This window comes from Zingiber officinale, chromosome 6A (genome assembly GCF_018446385.1).
Source record: "Zingiber officinale cultivar Zhangliang chromosome 6A, Zo_v1.1, whole genome shotgun sequence".
In the NCBI taxonomy this organism is placed as follows: Eukaryota; Viridiplantae; Streptophyta; class Magnoliopsida; order Zingiberales; family Zingiberaceae; genus Zingiber; species Zingiber officinale.
This window is the reverse complement of record NC_055997.1, coordinates 22,355,173-22,381,341: the sequence shown is the minus strand read 5'-3', so window position 1 is coordinate 22,381,341 and position 26,169 is coordinate 22,355,173.

The following is a 26,169-nucleotide window of genomic DNA, read 5'->3' as shown; positions in this document are numbered from 1 at the left end:
ATCGATCCAGAGAGGTTCTGTTTGCGTGACACTTCTTCCCAATCGATCCACTGATCGATTGGGAGAATGCTTGTCATGGGGACTCATCCAATCGATCAGATGATCGATTGGGCATGAGCCAATCGATCGGCTAATCGATCCAGCTCATGGGTTTTGCCCAAAACCAAGTCAAAGTCCCCTAAATCAACATTCGGTCAACCATGACCTGTTGGTACATCATGCCTAGCATCCGACCACCCTTAACTTGCTAGGACTCCCTCACCAAGTGTCTAGTCAATCCTTTTGACCCACTTGGACTTATCTTCACCAGGTGTTTGATCAACCTTGATTCACCTGGATTTCCCGTGCCAAGTATCCGGTCAATCCCTTTGACCTACTTGGGCTTCCCAACACTAGATGTCTGATCAAACTTGATCCATCTGGATTTCCTGTGTCTGGCTTCACTCACCAGGACTTCCCATCTGCCTAGCTTCACTCACCAGGACTTTCAACTGCCTAGCTTCACTCACTAGGACTTCCCATCTGCCTGGCTTCACTCACCAGGACTTTCAACTGCCTAGCTTCACTCACTAGGACTTCCCATCTGCCTAGCTTCACTCACCAGGACTTTCAACTGCCTAGCTTCACTCACTAGGACTTCCTTCTGCCTAGCTTCACTCACTAGGTCTTTCACTCTGCCTAGCTTCACTAACTAGGTCTTTCACCTGGATTCACTCACCAGGATTTTCCTTCTGTCTGGCTTCACTCACCAGGACTTTCCTTCTGCCTGGCTTCACTCACCAGGACTTTCACCTAGCTTTACTCACTAGGATTTTCCAGTCAAGTATCCAGTCAACCTTGACCTACTTGACTCTCCGTCACAATTTCCCCATATGAACAATTGCACCTGCAATCTTCATGTGTTGTCTATATGTATTGTCAAACATCAAAATTCAAACATCAAGACTCGAGCTTGACTCAATTCAAGCTCAGCCAACTTGGTCAACCTTGACTTGGGGAATATTGCCCCAACAGCTGAGTCACCGGACCAGCGGAGCCTAATAGCAGAATTGCCACATACCTTGCCTGGCATACCACTAACCCACGAGTGGTAGTGTGTGCAGATCTATATAACTGGCGATGTGCTCAATAATAATGGAGCCGACTATCGGACAACATGTAATCATGCGAAATGGTGCATGACACTAAACATGGAAATATGATGATCCTATCCATCTTTACATAATGTGTACCATAGGATAAATAGATCCTATCAATAGTTTAGGTACATAGATCATATAAGGTATAAAATCCTAGGTCTTGGACATAATGAGGTATAGTTATGTCACTACCCCTATAAGCATATATACTCAAGTGGGTACTAACATGAAATGCAAAACAGGTAAGCAAAACAAGCATATAACAAATATCTGGTAGTGACAAACCGATGCAGATATGAAACATAATCATTACTACTTATTAAAAACTACTATGCATATTAAATGACATATCTAAAAGAAAAGTCAAGGTACCCGCCTCCAATAGAAAGGTTCAATCCAGTCCAAATCCGACGTCGAGATGCTCGTCTCGCGTCAAAGTCCTGTGTCACCAATATATATACATTTTTATTTAGCTACAATCATATGAGATAAATAGCTAAATATACTTCCCTAACCAGATTAAGAAAAGCCCTAATCAATATAATTACTAACCCGAACTATTGATTAACCCACAAATAAAAATCCGTGGGTCATCTAGGGTTAGCTCTTTTAACCCTAACCATTCACTATTCAATTATCTTAGCAATATTCCCAAAAACTTGTATCCCACTAATTCCTTTACCTCTTCTTCTCCTTCAGTCGTTTGTGATGACAACATACCTGATCAACCACAAAATGGCTGGAACTGAGGAAAGTCACAACTTGCAATGCGATTAGATCCACTAGAAAAGTGAATAGATGACCCGACAGAACCTACGAATCAACTACCTCAATAGATTCCTCCATCCACAAGGATCATAGACCCAAGAAGATCACCTCTAACGATGGCTGATTAAAGGCAAGTAGCTGTTGATCAGCAACCAGCGCTGGCTCGATCGGTGGTAGTGTGGAAAAAGAAGACCCGACGGTGGAAATCTAGGGCACGACTATACCACAGATGCTGGCGACGATCTAGGCAAAGGGAGGGTGGTGGCTGCTCTATGGCAGAGAGAAAGAGAAGCGGAGGTCAGCGAGGCTTGAGCGACAATGGTGGTGATCGGGCGACGCGAGAGGGTGTTCAGCGATGCAAGAGGCGATCAGTGTTCTTGATCTCCCCCGATCTAGGGCTCGGCTAGCGACGCCGCTGTCGACTGTGGATCAAGCTTCGGCAGGCGGAGGAGAAGGGAAGCGACTCAGGCGTTCCTTGATTTTGTACGCGAGGGAGGAAGAGAAGACGTCGGGACGGCGCCGTCGGGTGGAGGAGTCGAAGAGGTGAAGAAGAGAAGAGAAGTGCCGACTTCTCTTGGTCACGACTTTAAGCACGCGGGAGGAGAAAGAACCGACGCTTACGGTTAGGGCAGATCAGGCATGAGTTCAGCGTCAGGGAGGTGTCGGATGAGGACACGGGGGAGGAGAAAAGAAAATAAATAAAAGAAAAAGGAAATATTTAAAAAAAATCAAACATTTCCTCGCTAAAATGGGGTAGCCCAAACAGGCTTTCCCGGGGCCTAATATTTATCCCCGTAAACTCGTCATACGAGCTCCAAAAAATTCCTAGAAAATTTCTAAAAATTTTGGAAAATTTTCTTATGGTTATTTGCCCATTTTTGGTATTTTACATTCTCCCCCACTAATAAAAATTTGATCCCCAAATTTTCGTTATCTACCATCAACAAGTACTAACAACAGATAAAGAATATAAATACTGAACGGTAAATTAACCCACATACCTCAAGTGAAAAGGTGGGGTATCGAGCTTGGATCGTATCCTCGAGCTCCAAGTAGCCTCCTCATCCGAATGATGCTGTCATCCGACTTTAACCAGTCGGATAGTCTTATTCCGCAGTTGACGCTCTTTCTGTTCCAGAATTTGTATCGGAACTTCCTCATAAGTAACGTCAGGCTGAATAGGAACTGAGATATCTGTCAACACATGTGTCGGGTCGGGTATGTATCTCCTCAGCATAGATACGTGGAATACGTCGTGCATGCCTGCCAGGGACGTTGGTAGTGCCAGACGATAAGCTACTGCTCCAATCCTCTCCAGAATCTGGAAAGGGCCAATGTACCGCGGAGCTAGCTTACCTCTGAGGCCAAATCTCTTCACCCCTTTCATGGGTGAAACTCGCAGAAATACATCATCGCTTGTAGAGAACTCCAGGGGTCTCCGTCTCCGATCAGCATAACTCTTCTGGCGATCCTGCGCCTCTGACATCCTCCGTCTGATAGTACGGACCAACTCTGCCTCCTGCTGAGCTCTATGAGGCCCTAGCAACTGGACCTCCCCAACCTCATCCCAGAGGGTGGGTGTCCGACAAGGCCTACCATACAACGCCTCAGACGGTGCCATCTGGATAACCGAATGAAAGCTGTTGTTGTAGGCGAACTTTACTAATGGAAAATGGTCCTCCCAACTGCCTCTGAAATCCAATACACAAGATCTCAGTAAGTCCTCTAGAGTCTGAATGGTCCGCTCTGACTGTCTATCTGCCTACGGATGGAAAGCTGTACTAAAATGGAGCTAAGTGCCCAAGGCCTGCTGTAGACTCTGCCAGAACCGAGACGTGAACCATGGGTCTCTATCTAAAATAATACTCAAAGGAACTCCATGTAATCTGATGATCTTTTGGCAATACAGATCTGCCAATCGATCCAGGGAATCAGTCTTCCAGATCGCTAAGAAGTGCACAGATTTGGTTAATCGATCAACGATTACTCAAATCACGTCATGGCCTCGTCGTGTCCTAGGCAAACCCACCACAAAATCCATGGTAATGCATTCCCATTTCCACTTAGGAATAGGAATCCGCTGAAGTAACCCAGCAGGTCTCTGGTGCTCCGCTTTTACCTGCTGACAGACAAGACATCTACCTACAAATTCTGCGATGTCTTTCTTCATGCCGTTCCACTAGTAGGAACGCCTCAAATCTCAATACATGTGGCACCGTGAAGTAGCTCCTGGAAGACATCTACCTACAAATTCTGCGATGTTTGTCTTACAGGAGCTACTTCAGGAGGTCCCTCTTGGGTGGATCGCAAATCGAGAGCAATGAACCTCCTGAAGTAGCTCCTGTAAGACTGGGTGAGACTGAGGTACACATAATCTGCTTTGGAAATATATAATACTCTCCTCATCTCGTGTGAACTCGGTCTGCTACCCAGAATCTATCTGGCTGCCAATGAACTGAAAATGCTGATCACCGGCCTGGGCCTCTCGGATCCTCGTCTTGATCGACTATTGAGCAACCATGGTAACTAGAATACCATGCTTTGTCTGTCCCTGCTCCTAAAGGCCCAACTCGGAGAAGCCCTGAATCAAGTCCATGACTGAAGCTCGGTGGCAAGCCAAAGTCCCTTTTGGACTTCCTGCTGAGTGCATCGACAACCACATTAGCTTTCCCTGGATGATAGCTAATGGTATAGTCATAATCCTTCAGGAACTCCATCCATCTCCTTTGTCGAAGATTGAGTTCCTTCTGGGTGAAAATATATTTGAGACTCTTATGATCCGTAAGAATCTCAAAGGTAATGTCGTACAGATGATGCCGCCAAATCTTCAAAGCAAAGATGATGGCGACTAGCTCCAAATCATGTACTAGGTAGTTCTTTTCATGCTCCTTCAACTAACGAGAAGCATAGGAGACTACCCTGCCGTGCTGCATCAGGACAGCGCCCAAACCCTGAAGAGATGCGTCGGTGTAGAGCATGAATTCATCCTCTCCGAAGGGTAAAACCAAAACCGGAGCCGACACTAATCTCCGCTTCAGCTCCTGGAAGCTGGTCTCGCAATCTTCTGTCCAAGTGAACTTCACGCCTTTCCTAGTCAGGCGTGTCAGCGGCATAGCAATCCGGGAGAAACCCTTGATGAACCGTCTGTAATATCCAGCTAGTCCCAAAAAACTACGGATCTCCTGTACTGATTTCGACTGCTCCCAACTGGTGACAACCTCGATCTTCTGAGGGTCTACGGAAATACCTCTGCTAGAAACCATGTGTCCCAGAAAATCGACTGAAGATAGCCAGAAGGCACACTTGCCGAACTTCACATATAGCTGATGTCGTCGAAGAGTCTCCAAGACTGTGCGAAGATGCTGTGCATGTTCCTCCTCGGAATGCGAGTAGACCAATATGTCATCGATGAAAATGATAACAAACTAATCAAGATACTCCAGGAAGATACGGTTCATTAAATCCATAAATACCGCTGGAGCATTGGTAAGCCCAAATGACATTACCAAAAACTCATAATGGCCGTATCTGGTATGGAATGCTGTCTTTTGAATATCAGATTCTTTGACTCTCAACTGATGATATACGGACCACAGATCAATCTTAGAATACACTGAGGTACCTTTGACCTGATCAAACAAATCCTCGATCCGTGGTAAGGGGTACTTATTTTTGACGGCCACTGCATTCAGCTGTCTGTAATCGATGCACAACCTCAGAGTACCATCCTTCTTCTTGACAAATAATACCGAAGAACCCCACAGAGAAGCACTAGGGCGTATAAATCTCCTGTCTAATAACTCCTGGAGTTGGACCTTTAGCTCGTCCAACTCTTTCAGTGCCATACGATATGGACCTTTCGATGCTGGTGCAGTCCCCGGAATCAGCTCAATGGCAAACTCCACTTGCCTTCTGGGAGGCAAACCTGGTAGCTCATTTGGAAATACATCTGGATACTCTCGGACTATTGGAACGTTGAAGAGTTGAGAACTACTACCATCTTCAGTATGAATCAAAGATAACAGAAAACCCTGACAACCATGTGACAACAGCTTCTGTGCTGAATCACCGAAATAGTCGATATGCCATCGTCTCTGGTACCAGTGAAATCCCACGAGGGTTGGTTCAGAGGCCAGAATGTGACCGCCCTTGTCTGGCAATCAACAGAGGCATGATATGCTGACAAATAATCCATGCCAAGAATAATATCAAAGTCGACCATTTCCAATACTAAAAGATGTACCGTAAGTATCATGTTGCCAAAGTCTAATGGGCAACCTTTGACCTCCTGGGCGACGTCCAAAGCATCATCGGATGGTAGAGAGACGGTCAGTCGCTGCGGTCTAATAGTGGGTAATCTGCCAATCTCCCTCATAAAGGTACGGGATATAAATGAAAATCATACCGAGGAAAATGGATCCGTCGGCCCGCTGCACATCCTCTCTGGTAATCGCGTGTATCCGCCCATTCTCTGGCGGAGGTGGAGATGGTAGCGCTGCCAATGACGGTTGCATCTGACCAGGAGCCGACCATTGAGACGGTGCTTGATACGGGGCCAGAGGTGGAAGAGAGGAATGCGACTGATACTGTACTGGTAGCTGGGACTGCGTCTGGTACTGAACCAGTGGCTGGGGCTGCAGATACTGGACTAGGGGCTGAGGCTGCAACTGATACTGGGGTCCCACGACAGCACTCTGTGGTACTATGAGGGCACTGGGGGTGCTCCTGTCCATATATGCCATAAGCAGCAGCTGCAGGGGGAGCTATCCTCTACTGGCGATGCGAAGATTAGGCTCTCCACCCTCCTCGATGAGTCCCTGATTGTTGAGCCTTCAACAAACAATCTCGGCTCAGGTGCCCAGGTAGTTTGCAATAATAGCAAACTGAATGTCCCAGGGAGCAAGCTGAGGTGATGTGGTCTCTAGACCCACATCTAGTGCAGTGAATGTCACTGGCAGGTTATTTCCGGTTCTGCTGAAAAGGCCGGAAACGTCCTGATGTAGATCACCCTGACTTCTGAGGCTGACCGGATGCCCCAGAAGTACCCTGGCCTGGCCGACTGCGACCACTCTACTGCTGTCCGGTCGCCTGTGACTGTTGGATCTGTCCAGATGTCTGTTCCATCTATTTCTTTTTCTTGTCCGGGTACGCTCTCTGGTGAGCTGACTCTATCATCAAGGCTCTATCCAGTGTCTCTATGTAGGAAGAGTTCCCAAAACTGGCAAGCTTTACTTGCAGATGTCCATCCAATCCCTGAATAAACTGCTGCATACGGGAACTGTTTCAGCAACTAGTTCCGGACAAAATCTGGCCAACCGATTAAACTTGGCATTGTACTCTGTCACCAAGCGGCTGTTTTGTCGCAGACCTAGAAAATCCTGCCGGCGAGTCATCTGATATACCCGTGGGAAGTAGCGGCTCTCAAACTCCTCTCTGAATCTATCCTATGTGATGTTCTGCTCGCCTATGATGGAACGTTGCGTAACCCACCAGGTGTCGGCCTCATCCCGTAACTGGAAAGCAGCCAGCTTTGCTTTCTCCCACTCGGAGCAAGCCATGTAGAAGAAGGTCTGGTCCATAGTCTCAATCCAGGGCTGGGCCACACTCGGATCAGTCTCCCCGCGGAATAATGTGAATCGACTCTTCATCGACTCTGCCAATGCTGGAATCCGGGCTTGTGCCGCGACAATATTAGTGAGGTGGGTAGGGATCGTCGCCGGAACTGGCGGAATCACTGGAGCTAGTGCTACAGATGGTACCGCTGAATAGATCGGGGGAGGTACTCTCGGTGCTGCTGCATAAACTGGGGAATATACCGCTGGTGGACCTGTAGGGTTGATATGAGTGGTCGCGGCTAGAGGTACGGTAGGTGATGGTATCGGAAATGGAGCAACCGGTACCGCTGGTGCGAATGCTGGGTACACTGTAGGTACTGGGGGCACAGGTGTCGGGTACACTATAGGTCCAGGTGGTGGTAGTGCCTGGTACGTCGTAGGCTTGACCGGAGCAGGTGCGGGGTATGCCAGTAGTACCCCTAGTGGTACTGTAAATACGGTAGGGGTGGGTACAGCAGGTGCAACCGAGATAGGTACCTCTAAAGGAGCCATCGAGGTCTAAGAGCCTGACGCACCCGCAGTATCTTGAGTCTGTCCCTGACCGACAAGCTCAAGCCCAATAGGGATCTCTGGCGAGTCTGTTGCCAGAGATTCCAAAGTCCTCTTATGTGGCCGTCCAACACCACGTCTCACAACTACTCATGTAGATCTCCTCATATATGTTAAGTTATATCACAAATATCACTACAAGTATAAAATTATAAAATTACCTTTATTCCTATTTGCTGTCTGGAGATGTTCCGTCGTTGTCCAGTCCCTATACATAACCTCAGAATCCCGTATGAGAAAATCCATGAAAATCCGTACAAATCCAAAATGGAATTCCGAAACATGAAAATAATGGAAATCCGTACAAATCCGAAAGTACCCAGTTTGACTCGCAAATTGGGCTATGATACAAAAAATATTGGTATCAGATTAACACGCAAAACCAAAATACGAAAACCAAGTATTCGAAGCCTGGCTCTGATACCAAATAAAATGTCACACCCTAAGTAGTCCCTGCCAAAAGAAATTTTGGTAGCATCTCCCCTATACGGGTGACAATCTAAAACTTCCTACAACCATCCAGATACCTCGGCCAACACGGTCGGAATAATAATAAAAAAATAATAATGCAAACCCCCACGCAGTTAATAGTAATACTAAACTAAAGCAATGATAAGTAAAAACCATCTCAAAAATCCTACTCAATTATACCCATAAAGCTCAAATCACGATATCCTACTCAACTACACCCATAAAACTCAAATCACGACGCAATAAAAATCAACTCACCTCTTCTGCCGTCTAGGCAGACATGTAATGGAACAAATTCAATAAACCTCATCGACAATAAAGGTAATATAATATTCATAAAGCAAAACCAGCAAAAGTCCAATACATAGACAACTATATAGTAAAAAAAGAACAATAAAAAAGTCCATATGAAAATCCTCGAAATCTGGAGGGGACTAGCGACTGGAAATCCTCCGGATAGCCTCAACCTGAAAATAGTATATCAACGGGGTGAGTCAACTCCTCAGCGGGTAACTACTGACATGCATAGTAAGAAATATAACAAATAGCACTAATCATACGCACAGTCTCCTAATATAAGAAGGATAAATGCAACTAAAATAAATAGGAGAACAACGGTACTAACTAGGACATGGTGTATGGATAATAAACTGAGAGGTATCGAAATCCTGTATGCATGTCAAACATATGCATCCATCCAATATGCAGCAAATAAATGCAGCAAACACAAGCAATAAATGCATCAATGCATATGATGGCAATGACATGTCTTGCTCACCCCTACTGCCAGTCAGCTGTCTCACACACGATGGTGAGACTGAGTGGGTAGGGCTGTGACAACCGTGCACTCTGCCGGCACTGCTCCTGATGAGTGACAGAGTGGACGAGATGCAGTCGGAGTACACCTATCCTCCTACCCCAAATCATAAGTGGGGGAGCGCAATGCTCTCATCTCCCTGAGACAATCCAGAGGAGGGATCCCTGCCGGCTACCAAACTACGTCACACTACCCATGAGCGGACCAACGGAGCAAAACAGAGCAAAATTGCCTACCGACTACCACGCTGCGTCACCAGACCAACGGAGCCTAAGAAAGCAGAACTGTCTGCCAGCTACCACACTGAGTTATCGGACCAGAGGAGCCTAACAGCAGAACTGCGACACACCCTACCTGACATACCACTAACCCACGAGTGGTGGTGTGTGCAGATCTATGTAACTGGCAATGTGCTCAATTATAATGGAGTCGACTATCACACAGCATGCAATCATGTGAAATGGTGCATGACACTAAGCATGGAAATATCCTGATCCAATTCATCTCTACATAATGTGTACCATAGGATAAATAGATCCCATCAATAGTCTAGGTACACAAATCAGATAAGGTATACAAACGTAGGTCCTGAACATAATGAGGTATGGTTATGTCACTACCCCTATAAGCATATATAATCAGGTGGGTACTAATATGAAATGCAAAATAAGTAAGCTAAACAAGCATGTAACAAGTATCCGGTAGTGACAAACTGATGCAGATATGAAACATAATCATTACTACTTGTTAAAAACTACTATGCATATCAAATGACATATCTAAAAGATAAGTCAAGATACCCGCTTCCAATAGAAAGGTCCAATCCAGTCCAAATCCGATGTCGAGATGCTCGTCTCGCGTCAAAGTCCTGTGTCACCTATATATGCACATTTTTATTTAGCTACAATCATATGAGATAAATAGATAAATAAACTTCCCTAACCGGATTAAGGAAAACCCTAATCAATATAATTACTAACCCGAACTATTGATTAACCCACAAATAAAAATCCATAGGTCATCTAGGGTTAGCTCTTTTAACCTTAACCATTCACTATTCAATTATCTTAGCAAAATTCCCAAAAACTTGTATCCCACTAATTCCTTTACCTCTTCTTCTCCTTCAACCGTCTGTGATGACAACATACTTGATCAACCACAAAATGGCAGAAACTGAGGAAAGCCACAACTTGCAATGCGATTAGATCCACTAGAAAAGTGAATAGATGACCCGACATAACCTGCGAATCAACTAGCTCAATAGATTCCTCCATCCACAGGGATCATAGACCCAAGAAGATCACCTCCGACGATGGCCGGTTGAAGGCAAATACCTGGTGATCAACAATCGACGCTGGCTCGATCGGTGGTAGTGTGGAAAAAAAGACCGAACGGTGGAAATCTAGGGCACGACTATACCTCAGATGTTGGCGACGATCTAGGCAAAGGGAGGGTGGCAGCTGCTCTAGGGCAGAGAGAAAGAGAAGTGGAGGTCGGCGAGGCTTGAGGGACAATGGTGGCGATCGGGCGACGCGAGAGGGTGCTCGGCGATGCAAGAGGCGATCGGTGTTCCTGATCTCCCCCCGATCTAGGGCTCGGCTGGCGACGCCGCTGTTGGCTATGGATCAAGCTTCGGCAAGTGGAGGAGAAGGGAAGCAGCTCAGGCGTTCCTTGATTTTATACGCGAGGGAGGAAGAGAAGACGTCGCGACGGTGCCGTCGGGTGGAGGAGCCGAAGAGGTGAAGAAGAGAAGAGAAGTGCTGGCTTCTCTTTGTCATGGCTTTAAGCACGCGAGAGGAGAAGGAACCTGTAACGACCACCCTTCTTACTACTACTACTCTCTAAGGATGACCGCTACTTAACTACTAACTCTACTTAACCGGTATGATTAAATATCACATGGAAACCCTACCGAAAAATTTCGACAGAGTCTCCCCTGTACCGGTGACCAAATCTATAATACAAACATAGTATACGCAGCCACAGACGGCTGGAACATATTTTCCTCCCAACCACGCAGTAATAAATCAACAGAAAGAAAGAAACTACTCTAGCAATAGCAACAACTATACTACTCCAACTCATAATAAAAGAAAACTAATTACAAATGCGGAATAAACTTAATTACAGTCTCAACCCATAATAACACTTAAAAGAGAACTAAAAGAACTAAACAGAAAAGTCTTGGCAATTTGCCAGCTCATTCTGGATCTCTCCATAGTCCAGTCATCACACACCTTCATCACCACCACCATCCTGTAGCCTCCCTTTCATATCTTAGTTTTTCCTTTATCTGCAGTAGGAGGAAAGAAAAATAGATCTATAAGCGAAACGCTTAGTAAGTACTAATCTATCTCACAAAAACTCGAAGTGCATAAAAGTAATGCAAAAATACTGAAACTGAAATGCTAAAACAAAGCCGCATGTACTCATGGTAAACAGAAATAAAACTGAATACTAAACATGCACACTAACTGACAGGATAATAAGGAAATTAACACTGTAAGCTTAGAATTAAAGAAACTAAACTTTTATTGATTCTAAGCATAAAACTTACTTCATTTTCTTATATCCTTATTCTAGAAATTAATCTTTTAATTTCTATTTTACTTTCTTTTCTTGTTCTTTTCTTTCTTCTTTACTTTCTTCTTTTCTTTCTTCATTACTTTCTTCTTTACTTTCTTCTTTGGGCCCAGGCTTAGTACCATCTTTGTTTTGCGCGCTCTCTAATAGTGACTGGGGTAGCGAGCCTCCAACCCTATGAGGATAAAGACCTCGGTCTTACCAGGGCCAAGACCTCGGAATTGGTCACCTGGATTTATTTAACGACAACCTCGGAAGTCGGGTACTAGCCTCTTATTTTAATTTACTTGTTATCTCTTTTAACTAGACTTTAGTATTTTTCTTTACTCATGCTTCTTATAATCCTTTATTGGAGCCTATTAGAATCCTATAGATATATCTAACAAGTATAGGATTACAACTAACCAAGCATGCTATATAACAATAACATAAGGGAAACAGATCTGAACTCTCTAAGCATGTTATAAAATAAAGCAAAAGAAAGCTAATTTGGATTTCCTAAACATGCAGTGATAAAAGCAAAAGAAGCAAATATGAACTTACTAATCATGCTATAAAATAGAGCAAAAGAAAGCTAATTTGTACTTCCTAAACATGCTGTAAAATAGAGCAAAATAAAGCTAACTTGGACTATCTAAACATGCTGTAAAATAGAGCAAAAGAGAGCTAATTTGGACTTTCTACACATGCTGTAAAATAGAACAAAAGAAAGCTAACTTGGACTTTCTAAACATGCTGTGATAAAAGCAAAAGAAAGCTAATCTAACCTTACTAATCATGCTACAAAATAGAGCAAAAAGAAAACTAATTTGATCTTGCTTAATTATGCTACAAAATGGAGCAAAAGAGAACTACTTTAAGCTTACTAATCATGCTATAAAAATAGGGCAAAAGAATGCAACTTTGAACTTTCTAAACATGCTGTAAAATAGAGCAAAAGAAAACTAACTACCAGCCCCATTAATCCGAGATAATGCAAGCCGCATAAGTTAAACCAAATCTGCAATACTTCTTCTACCTATATAGGCTACTCCTGCCACTATTCAGCACCCTGGTAACAAGCAAAAGAGACAAAAAATGCTACCCATGACTATCCATCCCAGTGACCACAACCTGTCCCTTCTTCTCCTTCCTTCAAAGCCCACAGCAGCAAGCACAGAAGCACAAAACATCAATGTTTCAAGCTTTAAACACTAATGGTCATGGCTAAATGATGGAGGAGGCATAACTCACAGCTATCTAAAAGCCAAACAACCGAATTTTGAAACTGCACTTCCAAATCACTAACTGTACAACAACTCAAAACCGAGCTGTTCGTGCCAATTTAACAGCACAATCCGACACTACATGCTAAAAAGGAAATCTATACCATCTCATGTATATTGCCTAATAGCAAGAATAACCATACTTCATGCTACGCAAGCTATTTAAATCAAAGTGCTACACGAAATTCCCAACTGAAACCTGTCCACACCCAATCTGATAAATTCAGATTATGGCAGTAACCTTCACAAACCTACCGAACTCACAACAGAAATTTGGAAACAAGGAATCTCATGGCATAATTTGGAACAAGGAATCTCAACAAAGCAAGGAAGAACAACCCTAGCTTATAAATCCACTCGGCACAGCAAAATCCGCAACAAAAGGAAACGGAAACCCTAAATTCGGAGCAAGGAAGAAAATCGAAGCTCGGAGCAACTCCTACCGCGAGTAGTACTTACATAGCTTCTTGAACTTACAACCGAGAAGAAGAAAGGGGAAGACTTTTAGGGCTCAGCGGCTTGCAAAATCTTGGCTTCCTCTTGTACCCGCGAGCTCATCTCCGTCGGGATAACCACCCACGGTGAAGGATGACTAGAATAAGGCTTCACCGGCGCCGGAGACCCAAGACCTAGCTTCCTCTTGGTTTCCGCCGAGAGAGACGGCGCTGTCGCGAGGGAGAAGGGAAAAAACAATTTCGGGAGAAATTGTTTTGGGTTTTGGAAAATCAAAACCTAATTCCCTTTAATATATTAGGGTTAAATCCAAAACTATGCTATAACTTAATTCTTCCCTTATATGGTTAATAAAAATCCTGTAGCTCAGCTGGTCAGGCCGGTTTTGGCTTGGGTCAGTCCGACCCGAGGTCGTGGGTTCGAACCTCGCCTTCAACGATTTTTGCCTAAACTTCTTTTGTTTTGCAAAAATACTAAACGACCTCCAAAAATTACGTAAAAATACTCTAAAAATCTCTAGAACATTTTAAAAGTATTTCCAAATATTTTTATGGACTTTTAAAACTCGAAATGGGGAAAATTGGGTCGTTACAGAACCGACGCTTGCGGTTAGGGCAGATCAAGCGTGAGTTCGGCGTCGGGGAGGCGTCGGATGAGGGCACGGGGGAGGAGAAAAGAAAATAAGGAAAAGAAAAAGGAAATATTTTAAAAAAAATCAAACATTTCCTCGCTAAAATGGGGTAGCATAAATAGACTTTCCCGGGGCCCAATATTATCCCCGTAAACTCATCATACGAGCTCCGAAAAATTTCCGAAAAATTTCTAAAAATTTTGAAAAATTCCCTTATGGTTATTTGCCTATTTTTGGTATTTTACAGATCTAGGTGCCCGGAGGTGAACTTTTATCCGCAACGTCATTTCACCACGTGGAGTGCCCCTGGTTCACTCAGCTTCGTCATATTCAGGGCGCCCTAGAGGTTCCAAGCACCCCGAACCTCCTATATAAGGAGGGTAAAGGCTAGAGTCATTACAACAACGAAAGATCTACTCCTTTGTGATCCCGTGACGCTGCGAAAATTCTCCGACAAAAGTGCTATTTCTATTTCTATTTTTTTTATTGTTGGCTTTCTTTTTTCCTAATTAATTCTTGTACTTAGTTTGTAATAATCTTTTAAATTATTAGTGATTGTCCATCGAAAGCACCCTTATGTGTGGGCCTTGGAGTAGGAGTCGACAAAGGCTCCGAACCAAGTAAAAAACTACTTGTATCACTCTTTCTTTTCGTTTATTCTTTTTCTGCCGTGCGCTTACTCTACGAGACTTTTTTTAATTGCTATTCACCCCCCTCTAGCGAAACTCTTCAATCCAACAAGTGGTATCAGAGCAGGTATCGCTCTGATTTGGTGCAACCACTAATCAGACAGGGGGTGAAACTAGTTTCTTTTCTTTTTTCTTTAGTTTTCAGATTTTCGTAATTTTCCAAATTGGTACTATTACCTTTTTGGAAAATTTTTCATCGCAATCAATTTGAATTGGTGCAACACTAATTCAGTTCTTAAATTATTTCTATCTTATCCTGCACTACTAATCCAACACCTAGTCTTGGGATTTTTTTCTATTTCTTTACTTGTGTGCAGGATGTCTCAAATTGAAGGCTTCAGTACAGTACGCCCTCCCCTATTCAATGGGGATGATTTTCCATACTGGAAGAAGTGGATGGAGGTTTACCTAAAGACAGATTTTGACCAATGGTTCAACTTCACTAGAGGCTACAAGGCGCCGGTCGATAACTCCGGAATCCCACTAGAACTAGAACAGTGGACTCCAGACATGAAGAAGAAAGCGTCAACAGACTTCAAGACCCTAAATACACTACAATGTGGATTGACTAAAGAAGAACTGAATCGGGTAGGACCACATCAAAACGCTAAGGAGTTATGGGACAAGATGATCAAACTACACGAAGGAACAAGCGACGCTAAGGTAACGAAACGCGACCTACTTTTAAATATATTATTTAACATTAAAATGCAGGAAGGAGAAATGGCGAGTCAGCTTCACGCGAGGATCAAGGACATCCTCAACGGACTCCACGCAATAGGCCATCAAATGGAGAACCGAGATTTAATAAGGTATGCTTTAAACGATTTTTCGCGCAATAATTTGTGGGCATCTATCGTGGATGCCTAAAAAATTTCTAAAAATTTATCTAAATTAAAATTAGATGAGCCGTTTTGTGAATTAGAATTGCACGAGCAAACTAACGTCGGGACCAAGAAAGGTATAGCTTTGTTTGCAGGTTCATCCAAGGAAAGGACGAAAAACAAGCCTGAGGTTAAGGATGAGTCTGACCAAGACTCTGAAGACGAAGAATACCTGGTGAACCTGGTAAGAAAAATGTTCACCAGGAGAAAGAAAAGCTTCAGCAAGAAGGACTTGCAAAAGATCAACTCTCCAAATGAACCAAGGAACGTGACCTGCTTCGGATGCAATAAGAAGGGCCACTACAAGAACGAGTGCCCGAAACTGAGGAGCAACAAGACAAAGACATCCAAGAAGAAGGCTCTCAAAGTAACTTGGGACGACTCTTCCTCGGACAAATCGGAGGCTGAAGATCAGAAGCACCAGAGCCACCTCGCACTGATGGGCCTCAAAGAAGAATCGGAAGATGGGTCCGAACCTGAATCAAACCACGAATCCGTACTCGTTTCCGAAGGTCCCAACGAGGTAAACTTTAATTTGAACTGAAAATTCTTTAAAATTATTGCATGTCTGAATAGTAAATTAATTACATTAGAAAAAGAAAACAAATTGCTCCATGAGGAAAATCAAAACCTCAAAGAACACATCAAAAATTCAAAACCAATTTAAGACCCAACACTTGAGGAGGAAAATTTATCACTAAAAATAGAAGTTAATAAATTAAAAGATCTCCTAGAAAAGTTTACAACAAGATCTAAGAATTTAGATCTAATTTTAAATAATCAAAAATCAATCTACAACAAAACTGGACTCGGCTACAAGTCTAGTTCGAATAAAACATTTAAATCGTTAATAACCCAACACAAACAATCAAGTAAAGCTTGGGTTCCGAAAGCATGCTTAACCATGCAAGTAGGACTTAACCAATACTACATACCCAAAGAAAAAATATATTATATAAAATCAAATAAGTAAAATCAAAAGCCTAGACCAACAAATTTAAAATCTAAATATTTTAAACCCCACCAAGACTTAGAATATCATCAAGTAAATTATAACTATAAAAAGAATAGACATAAACCAAGAACTAAAAATAAAAAATAAAGACCAATAATTCAAGGGAGGGTCCAGAATAGCTGGCACCTCCGAAATTAACCAACCCGACAGGGTAACCCAAACTAAGCTACCCGACAAGGTAATTAAGACTAATTAGAAAGAGACTAAGTTTAACTTGACCTATGGTACTGGTGAAGTTTTGGATGATAGTACGTTAGGGAAGCTTAGTCTATGCATGTCTAGGAAGATATGGCTTTGACCTGGTGCATTTGGCTAAGTGGAACTAACCGAAGCTACCCTTTATGGATCCTAACCAGTTAGACTAAGGTTTTGTATTAAGTACAGTGGATAGAACTATTTAGAAAACCTTGAAGGCATGGTTACTCTAATGATGTCCAAGTGACTTACCATAGCCCAAAAGTTTATTTAAAGAATGCCTATTTGTTGAGCCTAAAATTAAACCTGAATCTAACACAAAGTTAAACCAAACCCTAAAACTAAATCTAATTAATCTCACAAAATTATAGGATTCCCTGATTGAAAACGTAGATCGGGTGAGATGACTAAGGACTCATTAAAATTAAATTAAATTAAAATTAAAATAAATTCAAATTAAGATAGATTAAATTAAATTATAAATTAAATTAAAATTAAATTAAATTAAAATTAAATTATTATTAAATTAAATTATTTAAAAAATTCTTTAAAAAAAACTTTAAAAATTATTTTAAAAATCCTCTTAAAAACTTTAAAAATTATTTAAAAAATTCTTTTAAACACTTTAAAAATTATTTTAAAAAACCTTTTAAAAACTTTAAAAATTATTTTAAAAACTTTAAAAATTATTTTAAAAATTCTTTGTAAAATCCTCTTAAAAACTTTAAAAATTATTTTTAAAACTTTAAAAATTATTCAAAAATCCTTTTAAAAAACTTTAAAAATTATTTCAAGAATCCTTTTAAAAACTTTAAAAATATTTTTAAAATCCTTTGAAAAACTTTAATAAATTATTTTAAAAACTCTTTTAAAAAACTTTAAAAATTATTTTAAAAATCCTTTTAAAAACTTTAAAAAATATTTGAAATTTTTTTTAAAAACTTTAAAAATTATTTCAAAAATCCTTTTAAAAACTTTAAAAATTATGTTTAAAAATTTAAAAATATTTTTTAAATCCTTTTAAAAACTTTAAAAATTATTTTAAAAATTATTTTAAAAACTTTAAAAATTATTTGAAAAATCCTTTTATAAACTTTAAAAATTATTTTTAAAATTCTTTTAAAAACTTTAAAAATATTTTTAAAATCCTTTTAAAAACTTAAAAAAAATATTTTAAAAACTCTTTTAAAAACTTTAAAAATTATTTAAAAAATCCTTTTAAAAAACTTTAAAAATTATTTCAAAAATTCTTTTAAAAAACTAAAAAAATTATTTTAAAAACTTAAAAAATTATTTTAAATTTTTTTTAAAAAACTTTAAAAATTATTTTAAAAAAATTTAAAAATTAATTTTTCTAAAATCATTTTAAAAACATTAAAAATTATTTTGAAAAAATTGTTAATTGAATAATCACATATAGTAATAATAATAATAATAATAATAATAATAATGATTTTTTTACTATTATTCTTACCTAAACAAAATTAGACTAACTCTCAATTCCTATCTATTGTAGGAAATCAAGTAGATCTTAGACAGTTGTTGCTCCAAACATATGACTCAAGATCACACCAAATTCACTCAACTTACCTACAAAATTTTTGGAACAGTTGCCTTTGGAAATAATGACAAACTCAAGGTAATTGGTATAGGTAATATTGAGCTTAAAATTGACTTTATTATTACAAATGTTTTACTGGTTGAAAATTTCAAGTATAATCTCCTAAGTATTAGTCAATTGTGTGACACTAGGTATAAGGTTAGGTTCCTATCTTCAGAATGCTTAATCAAACACCTAGATAATCCTACGATAAGTCTAAAAGGATTTAGAAAAGATAACATCTATGCTATTAATTTAACCACATCTTCAATTAAGTGTTATTTAACACAAAAAGAAGAAACTTGGTTATGACATAGAAGAATATCACACACTAATTTCAGAAATATAAGTAAATTAAATGGATTAGCTAGAGGTTTACCAAAATTACCAAACTTAGACTCAACAATATGCAATACTTGTCAACAAGGTAAACAAACAAAGTCTACTCACAAACCAACTAATCAAACTCGAACCAATTCAATTCTAGAACTTTTACACCTAGACTTATTTGACTCTCATGGGGTCAAATCAATAAATGACAGTCTATATTGCCTAGTAATAATAGACGACTATTCTAGATTCACTTGGATAAAATTCTTAAAAAATAAGGATGAAACTTTTGAAATCTTTACAAACTTTTGCAAACAAGTTAAAAATGAAAAAGACCTCAAAATTAAAAGAATTAGGAGTGGCAATGGGGGAGAATTTAAAAATCATAACTTTAATAAATTTTATCTTGAAAACAGATATCATCACGAATTCTTGTGTCCTAAAACTCCCCAACAAAATGGAATAGTAGAAAGGAAAAATAGAACCTTACTTGAAGCTTCTAGAACTATGTTAAATGAACACAATTTACCCAAGTACTTTTGGGCAGAAGCTGTCAGTACAACCTGCTATGTGCAAAATAGAACAACACTAAATAAAACACACAATAAAACCTTTTTCGAAATTTGTCACGCCCCGGGGAAGTCCCTGTCCGAAGAAATTTCGGTAGCACCTCCCCTGTACGGGTGACAATCTGAAACATTTCTACAGACACAATATACATCAGCCACAGGCGGCTGGAACATACACACAACCACACAGTTTATATGCAGCCTACTCGGCTGATACCACAAAAATACAACCACACAGTTATATGTAAATCTAACAACCCACTCGGCTGTACCAAAACCAATCACAGCGGAAATCCAATAGGCAACACATACAACTATAAACGAAGACGGCTAACCGCCTAGGCTTACACCACACAACAACACAACACTCCGGAAACAAAATCGGAACACAAATCCAAATACACACATATCATATACCAAGATAAAAATAAACAAAAAAAATACGGAGACTAGTCTTCTAATGTGACGTGGGGATCGACAGACAGGATACTCCAAGAAACTTTATAAACAATCAGGTACCTGAAAAAAAATAGTGTCCACAGGGGTGAGTTCAACAACTCAGCAGATACCAGTTGACATGTATAGTAAGATATAATAGACAGTAATAACTATGGAGTACAGTCTCCTGGACAAAAGCTGCAAATGCACAATAGAAAAGGCTGAAGAGAACTGTACTCACCAGGGAATCCTATCAGAATAGTCAGGTCATCAGATCGAGAGTATCATAAATCCTGTATGCATGTCAAACATATGCATCCATCCAAATGCAGCATATAAGTGCAGCAAACACATCAATAAATGCATAAATGCGTATGATGCCAATGATGGGTCCTGGTCACCCCTGATGTCAGTCAGCCATCTCACACACAATGGTGAGACCGAGTGGGTAGGGCTGTGACAACCGTGCACTCTGCCGTCACTGCTCCTGATGAGTGATCGAGTGGACGGGATGCTGTCGGAGTACACCTATCCTCCTACCCCAAATCATAAGTGGGGGAGCACAATGTTCTCATCTCCCGGCATACAATGACGGGGAGGGATCTCGGCGTGCTACCACGCTGCAGTACACTACCCATGAGCATCCCAACGGAGCATCACCGAGCAAATTGACGTGCTACCACGCTGCATCACGCTACCCATGAGCAGACCAATGGAGCACCGACAGTGATGAAACTAACGATGCACTCAACAATAATGGAGCAGACTATCACGCAGCATGCAATCATGCGAATGATGCATGACACTAAGCATGGCAATATCCTGAACCAATCCACATATATATAAAATGTGTACCCTAGTATCAATAAGTCATATCCGAAGATCTAAGGTACACAAGACAAGTATGGTATAAATAAAAACCTGGGTCCTGAACATAATAAGGCATGGTATGTCACTACCTCTATAAGCATATATATAATCATGTGGGTACTAACATAAAATGCATAACAGGTGAGCACACAAGCATGTAACAGGTATCCGGTAGTGACATATATAAACAAGAACGAACATAATTATTACTAAAGGCTATAACCTACTAAACATATCAACGTGACATTATCAAAGATAAGTCATGGTACCCGCCTCAAATAGAAGGGTCCAATCCGGTAATAGATCCCTCGTCGAGACACCGTCTCGAATCAAAGTCTTGTAATAAATCGTACAGTTTAGCTAAGTTTAATTATAAGCAAAATAGCTAAACCAAATTATTTTTCTCCAGGAATCCTAATTAAATAGTTAATCACAGTTAACTATCCCTAATATAAAACTTAGGGTTCCATTCCTAACTTAACCACAAGTCGACCTAACTACACATGAACCACCAACTATATAATGAATCAAACCTATCCAAACAAACTCAATTAAGTATCTTACCCAATTTAAATACGCACAACTCGGTGAAGGATCTAGATACAGCTGTGAGAGACAAGAACCGTTGACCCCTGTCAGAATTAACGCCCCTTTCCTATTATGAACTTGTGTAGCAATCAACAGGAATCACCATTGCCAAAAATCTGTAATCCAAAACACCCTCCGATGGTCAACCGTGGTTAGCAACTAGACAAGAACAGCTAGGGACAAGGAGACACATCATACCTTCATGTGGCCGAAAGGGTGGAGACCTGCAGCAACACCACAAACGGTGCCAGACATTCAGTGGCTAAGGGAGACAGGCGGCTGCTGCAGCACCGCCCTTTGATTTGCTCCAACAAAGGGGTGACTGGGATCTCCACGACGAGGGGCGACGGGCAGAGGTGAAGACCTCGACGTAAGGGAGAGAAGAAGGCGTCAGGTTGCTGGCTGGTGCGAGGCCGAGAGAGGGCTGCCCTCCTCTCCTGACACGGCGATTCTAGGGCTAGGGCACAGGTTGAAGTAAGGGCATCTCATGAGGGAGAGGTAGAAGCTTCGGCGGAGGTGTAAGGGATCCGGCTAGGGCTCACCCTCGACGACAGCACAGGAAGAGGCAAGGCGATGCAAGTAGGAGTCGGCGCGAGGTGGAGAAGGAGAAGTGAGACGAAGAGAAGTGCTCGGCAGCGGAGGGGAAGAAGAAATGGGGCGGCGCGATCAAAATAAAGGAGGGGGAGGAGAAGAAATCGCCGCGACGCCGGTTAGGGCACGCGAAGGAAATTGCGCCATGAGGAGAGGAAGGGGATCGGGGACAGCTCGACACTGTTGGCGGAAGAAAATAAGAAATAGAAAAGGAAAATGAAGAGGAAAATCAAACATTTCCTCGTTAAAATGGGGTAGCCCAAACAGGCTTTCCCGGGACCCAGTTTTCATCCCCGTAAACTCGTCCATACGAGTTCCGAAAAATTTTCAGAAAATTTTCTAAAAATTCTAGAAAATTCCCTTATCATTATCCGCCATTTTTTTTGATATTTTACATTCTCCCCCACTAATAAAAATTTGGTCCCCAAATTTTGTTATCTACCATCAGCAAATACTAACAATAGGTAAAGAGTATAAATGCTGAACGGTAAATTAAATCACATACCTCAAATGAAAAGATGGGGGTATCGAGCTCGGATAATATCCTCAAGCTCCCAGGTAGCCTCCTCGTCCGAATGATGCTACCATCTGACTTTAGTCAGCCGGATAGTCTTGTTTCGCAACTGACGCTCTTTCCGGTCCAGAATCTGTACCGGAACCCCTCATAAGTAACGTCAGGCTGAAGGGGAACTGAGATATCTGTCAGCACATGTGTCGGGTCAGGTACGTATCTCCTCAACATAGATACGTGGAATACGTCGTGGACGCTTGCCAGGGACGGTGGTAGTGCCAGACGATAAGCTACTGCTCCAATCCTCTCCAAGATCTGGAAAGGGCCAACGTACCGTGGAGCTAGCTTACCTCTGAGGCCAAATCTCTTCACCCCTTTCGTGGGTGAAACTCGCGAAAAACATGGTCACCTGTAGAGAACTCCAGGGGTCTGTGTCTCCGATTAGCATAACTCTTCTAGCGGTCCTGTGCCTCTAACATCCCCCGTTTGATAGTATAGACCAACTCTGCCTCATACTGAGCTCTATGAGGTCCCAACAGCTGGGCACTGAAATTGAATCGATTAAGTTCACAACACAGTGAATGAATCGATTCATGGATCGATTGAAGAGAAAAAAAAATCACAAACAGTGCACTGAATCGATTCTTCAATCGATTGAAGAGAAATAAAAAACTGTCATTTTTGACGAAGCACAGTGTTGAATGGATTCAACACTATGCATGAATCGATTAAAGTTTATAAAAAAAATGGAACGGTGCATACAGTGTTTAATCGATTCTCCAATCGATTGAAGAGAGAAAAAAAAAGCATGAACAGTACTTCGTTTTGACAAAGCACAGTGAAGAGAAAATAAAAACGTACCTGCATGTTTTTAAGTTTTTTTTCTTCTTCACGTTATAAACAGTGGATGTTTTAAAGTTTAATTAAATATATTAATTAATTAATTAAATACATATAAATATATATTATTAATTAATAAATAAATATTTAATTAAACTTTAAAACATCCACTGATTATACAATAAATGGAACCAGACTCTAAATAAATATTTAATTAATAAATAAATATTCAATTTACTATAAATGGAACCAGACTAACTTGGCCGATTAAACCCAGGTCTGATTTAAATTATTAATTAATTTAAGCAGACCAAATTGATTCAATGATATCAAGATCTGGTTCAAATTATTTGTTGATTTAATCAGTTCGTTTATTATTGAATTAATTGGGGTGACTTTGATTACAGAAGTTGGGTTGATCAAATATGACCGGATTAGTTCTATTGTGTCAGATTTGATTATAAAAAATTAGTTTTTTTCTAATGGGTCAGACTTAATCCAATGGGCATTGGATGAATCAAACGAACCTAAGTTTGATCAATAAGTCTGAGATTGACTCAAATGGGCTTAAACAATAACAGAACATAGGTCTAATTAGATTAGTTCTAATAAGGACAATAGACTAAGTTTAACATCCATACTCCTGATTGACCGGTCTAATGGTCAGTCGACTTAAATTCCTGAAAATCGAGAAGATTTGTTTTTTTATTTATAATGATGGTATGCCTATATAAATTGAATTAAACTGGTTTTGTACTGGTTAGTCGGTTTTGTACTGACTTATTTAAATTCAATTTTTCAGATGGCACGGACGATTACCACATTGACTCGTCGCGAAGTGCGGCAAAACCAGCTCCGAGAGGAGATTCAGGATATAGAGTATAAGTCTACTTATGGAGTCGACGGACATGTTAGACGGCTGGATAGACTATTTTGGAAACTTGAGCAAGAAGAGTTTCTAGTCCTGGATAGTTATAGGATCCGAGCATTGATGCATTCATTGCCAGAGTATGCCAGGTTAATAACAGACTATGTATGGGGGTGTCATGAAGGATGCGTCACATATTTAGTACTGTGTGAGGAACTACTTCACCATATAGGTGAAGAAGAGCATGAAGAGTCTGAAGAGGACCAGGAGATGCTCAAGGAAGATTCAAAAATGGATCTGATGGAGAATCCTGAAGTTGCCCCATCTGAGATTATCCCAAATGAGTCCAGGTTAATAGGGATAATGTTGGCTCCCACACTAGGGTTTGTCCTACTGGGAGCAGTGCTGGCTACCTAGTTTATTAGTATTCTGTTTACTTTCGTTATGTACGAACAGAGTTAGCTCATCTAGTTTTTTGAGTCATGCAATAATTTCTGTTGTTATGTACGAACAGAATTATATAATGAAAAGTTATGTTATATGTTAACAAACTTGGAAATGATTAGTTCATTTCATGACATGATTAGTTCATGTGAATATGATTCGTTCATATATCCATATGATTAGTTCATATGAAAAATGATTAGTTCATTTTAATTTGTTCATTAGATGGGATATGTGTAATATGATTGATCAATGTTGATTAGATTTGAACATACAAATGATGAGTGGAAATAATGTTATCACTTGATTTTATAAACTAACTCTAATTTACACTGAGTCAATAAATAATTGCACATATATAAATTACACTGAAATATTAAATTATTTGTTTATTTATGTAGATCATGACAACTAAAAACATCATAACTGAACTCAATAAGGGTTAGAAATTATATGAGGATAACTACAAAATCTGGCATCTCAAGATACAATACATTCTTGAGGAATAAGAAGTTCTAGAGGTTGTGAATCAATTCATGGAGGAACCAGTTGATTGTTCTACAGCACAACACAGACGTGACTTTGATGCCTATAAGGCATGGAAAAGGAAGGACTCCATTGCTAAGGGTATATTGATTAGTTCAATGGTGGATGACCTGGTATTTGAGTATGAGCCATTACCATCTGCTCATGCTATCTGGGTAGCCCTTAGAGAGAAGTACAGTGGAGTCAGTCTGAGTAAGCTCCGTCAGCTAACTATCAAGTTTGATAGCTGTAAAAAGCGCTCGAATGTTACCATGGCCCAACATCTCAGGGAGATGGGTAACATGATTCGAGAGCTTAAGACTGCTGGTTATACGTTGACCGATAAACAATAAGTTCAGGTAGTTATCCATTCCCTTCCTGATTCTTGGGAAACGATGAAACAGAACCTGCCCCATAGTGAGAGTATCAAGACTTTCACTGATGTCTCATGCCATGTGGAACTTGAGGCGGAGAGGATTGAATCCGCAAGGATTTTAGGTCAAGCTTTTGTAGCTGAAGGTTCTGGTTCCAAGAATAAGAACAAGTGGTTTAAGAAAGGAAAGGGTAAAGGAAAGAAGACTAATGCTGTTGCTGCGAAAAACCAAATCAAGAAGAAAGGAAAGAAATATGGAAAAAAACCTAAGAGCAGGTTGACTTGCTTCAACTGTGGCAAGAAGGGTCATTTTGCTTGGGATTGTACTGAGCCTAAAAAGGTAGATCCATTTTTGTCTTCTTTCCACGAGCAATATGTTGCAAGTACAGAGTTGTTAGCTGATTCGTATCCTTTGTGGATTGTAGATTCTGGAGCAACGAACCACGTAGCTCATGATCGAGCTACATATGTGGAGTACCGTCGGGTACCAGCTGGCAACAAATGGATATATGTAGGAAACAATGCAAGAATTGAAGTCAAAGAAATTG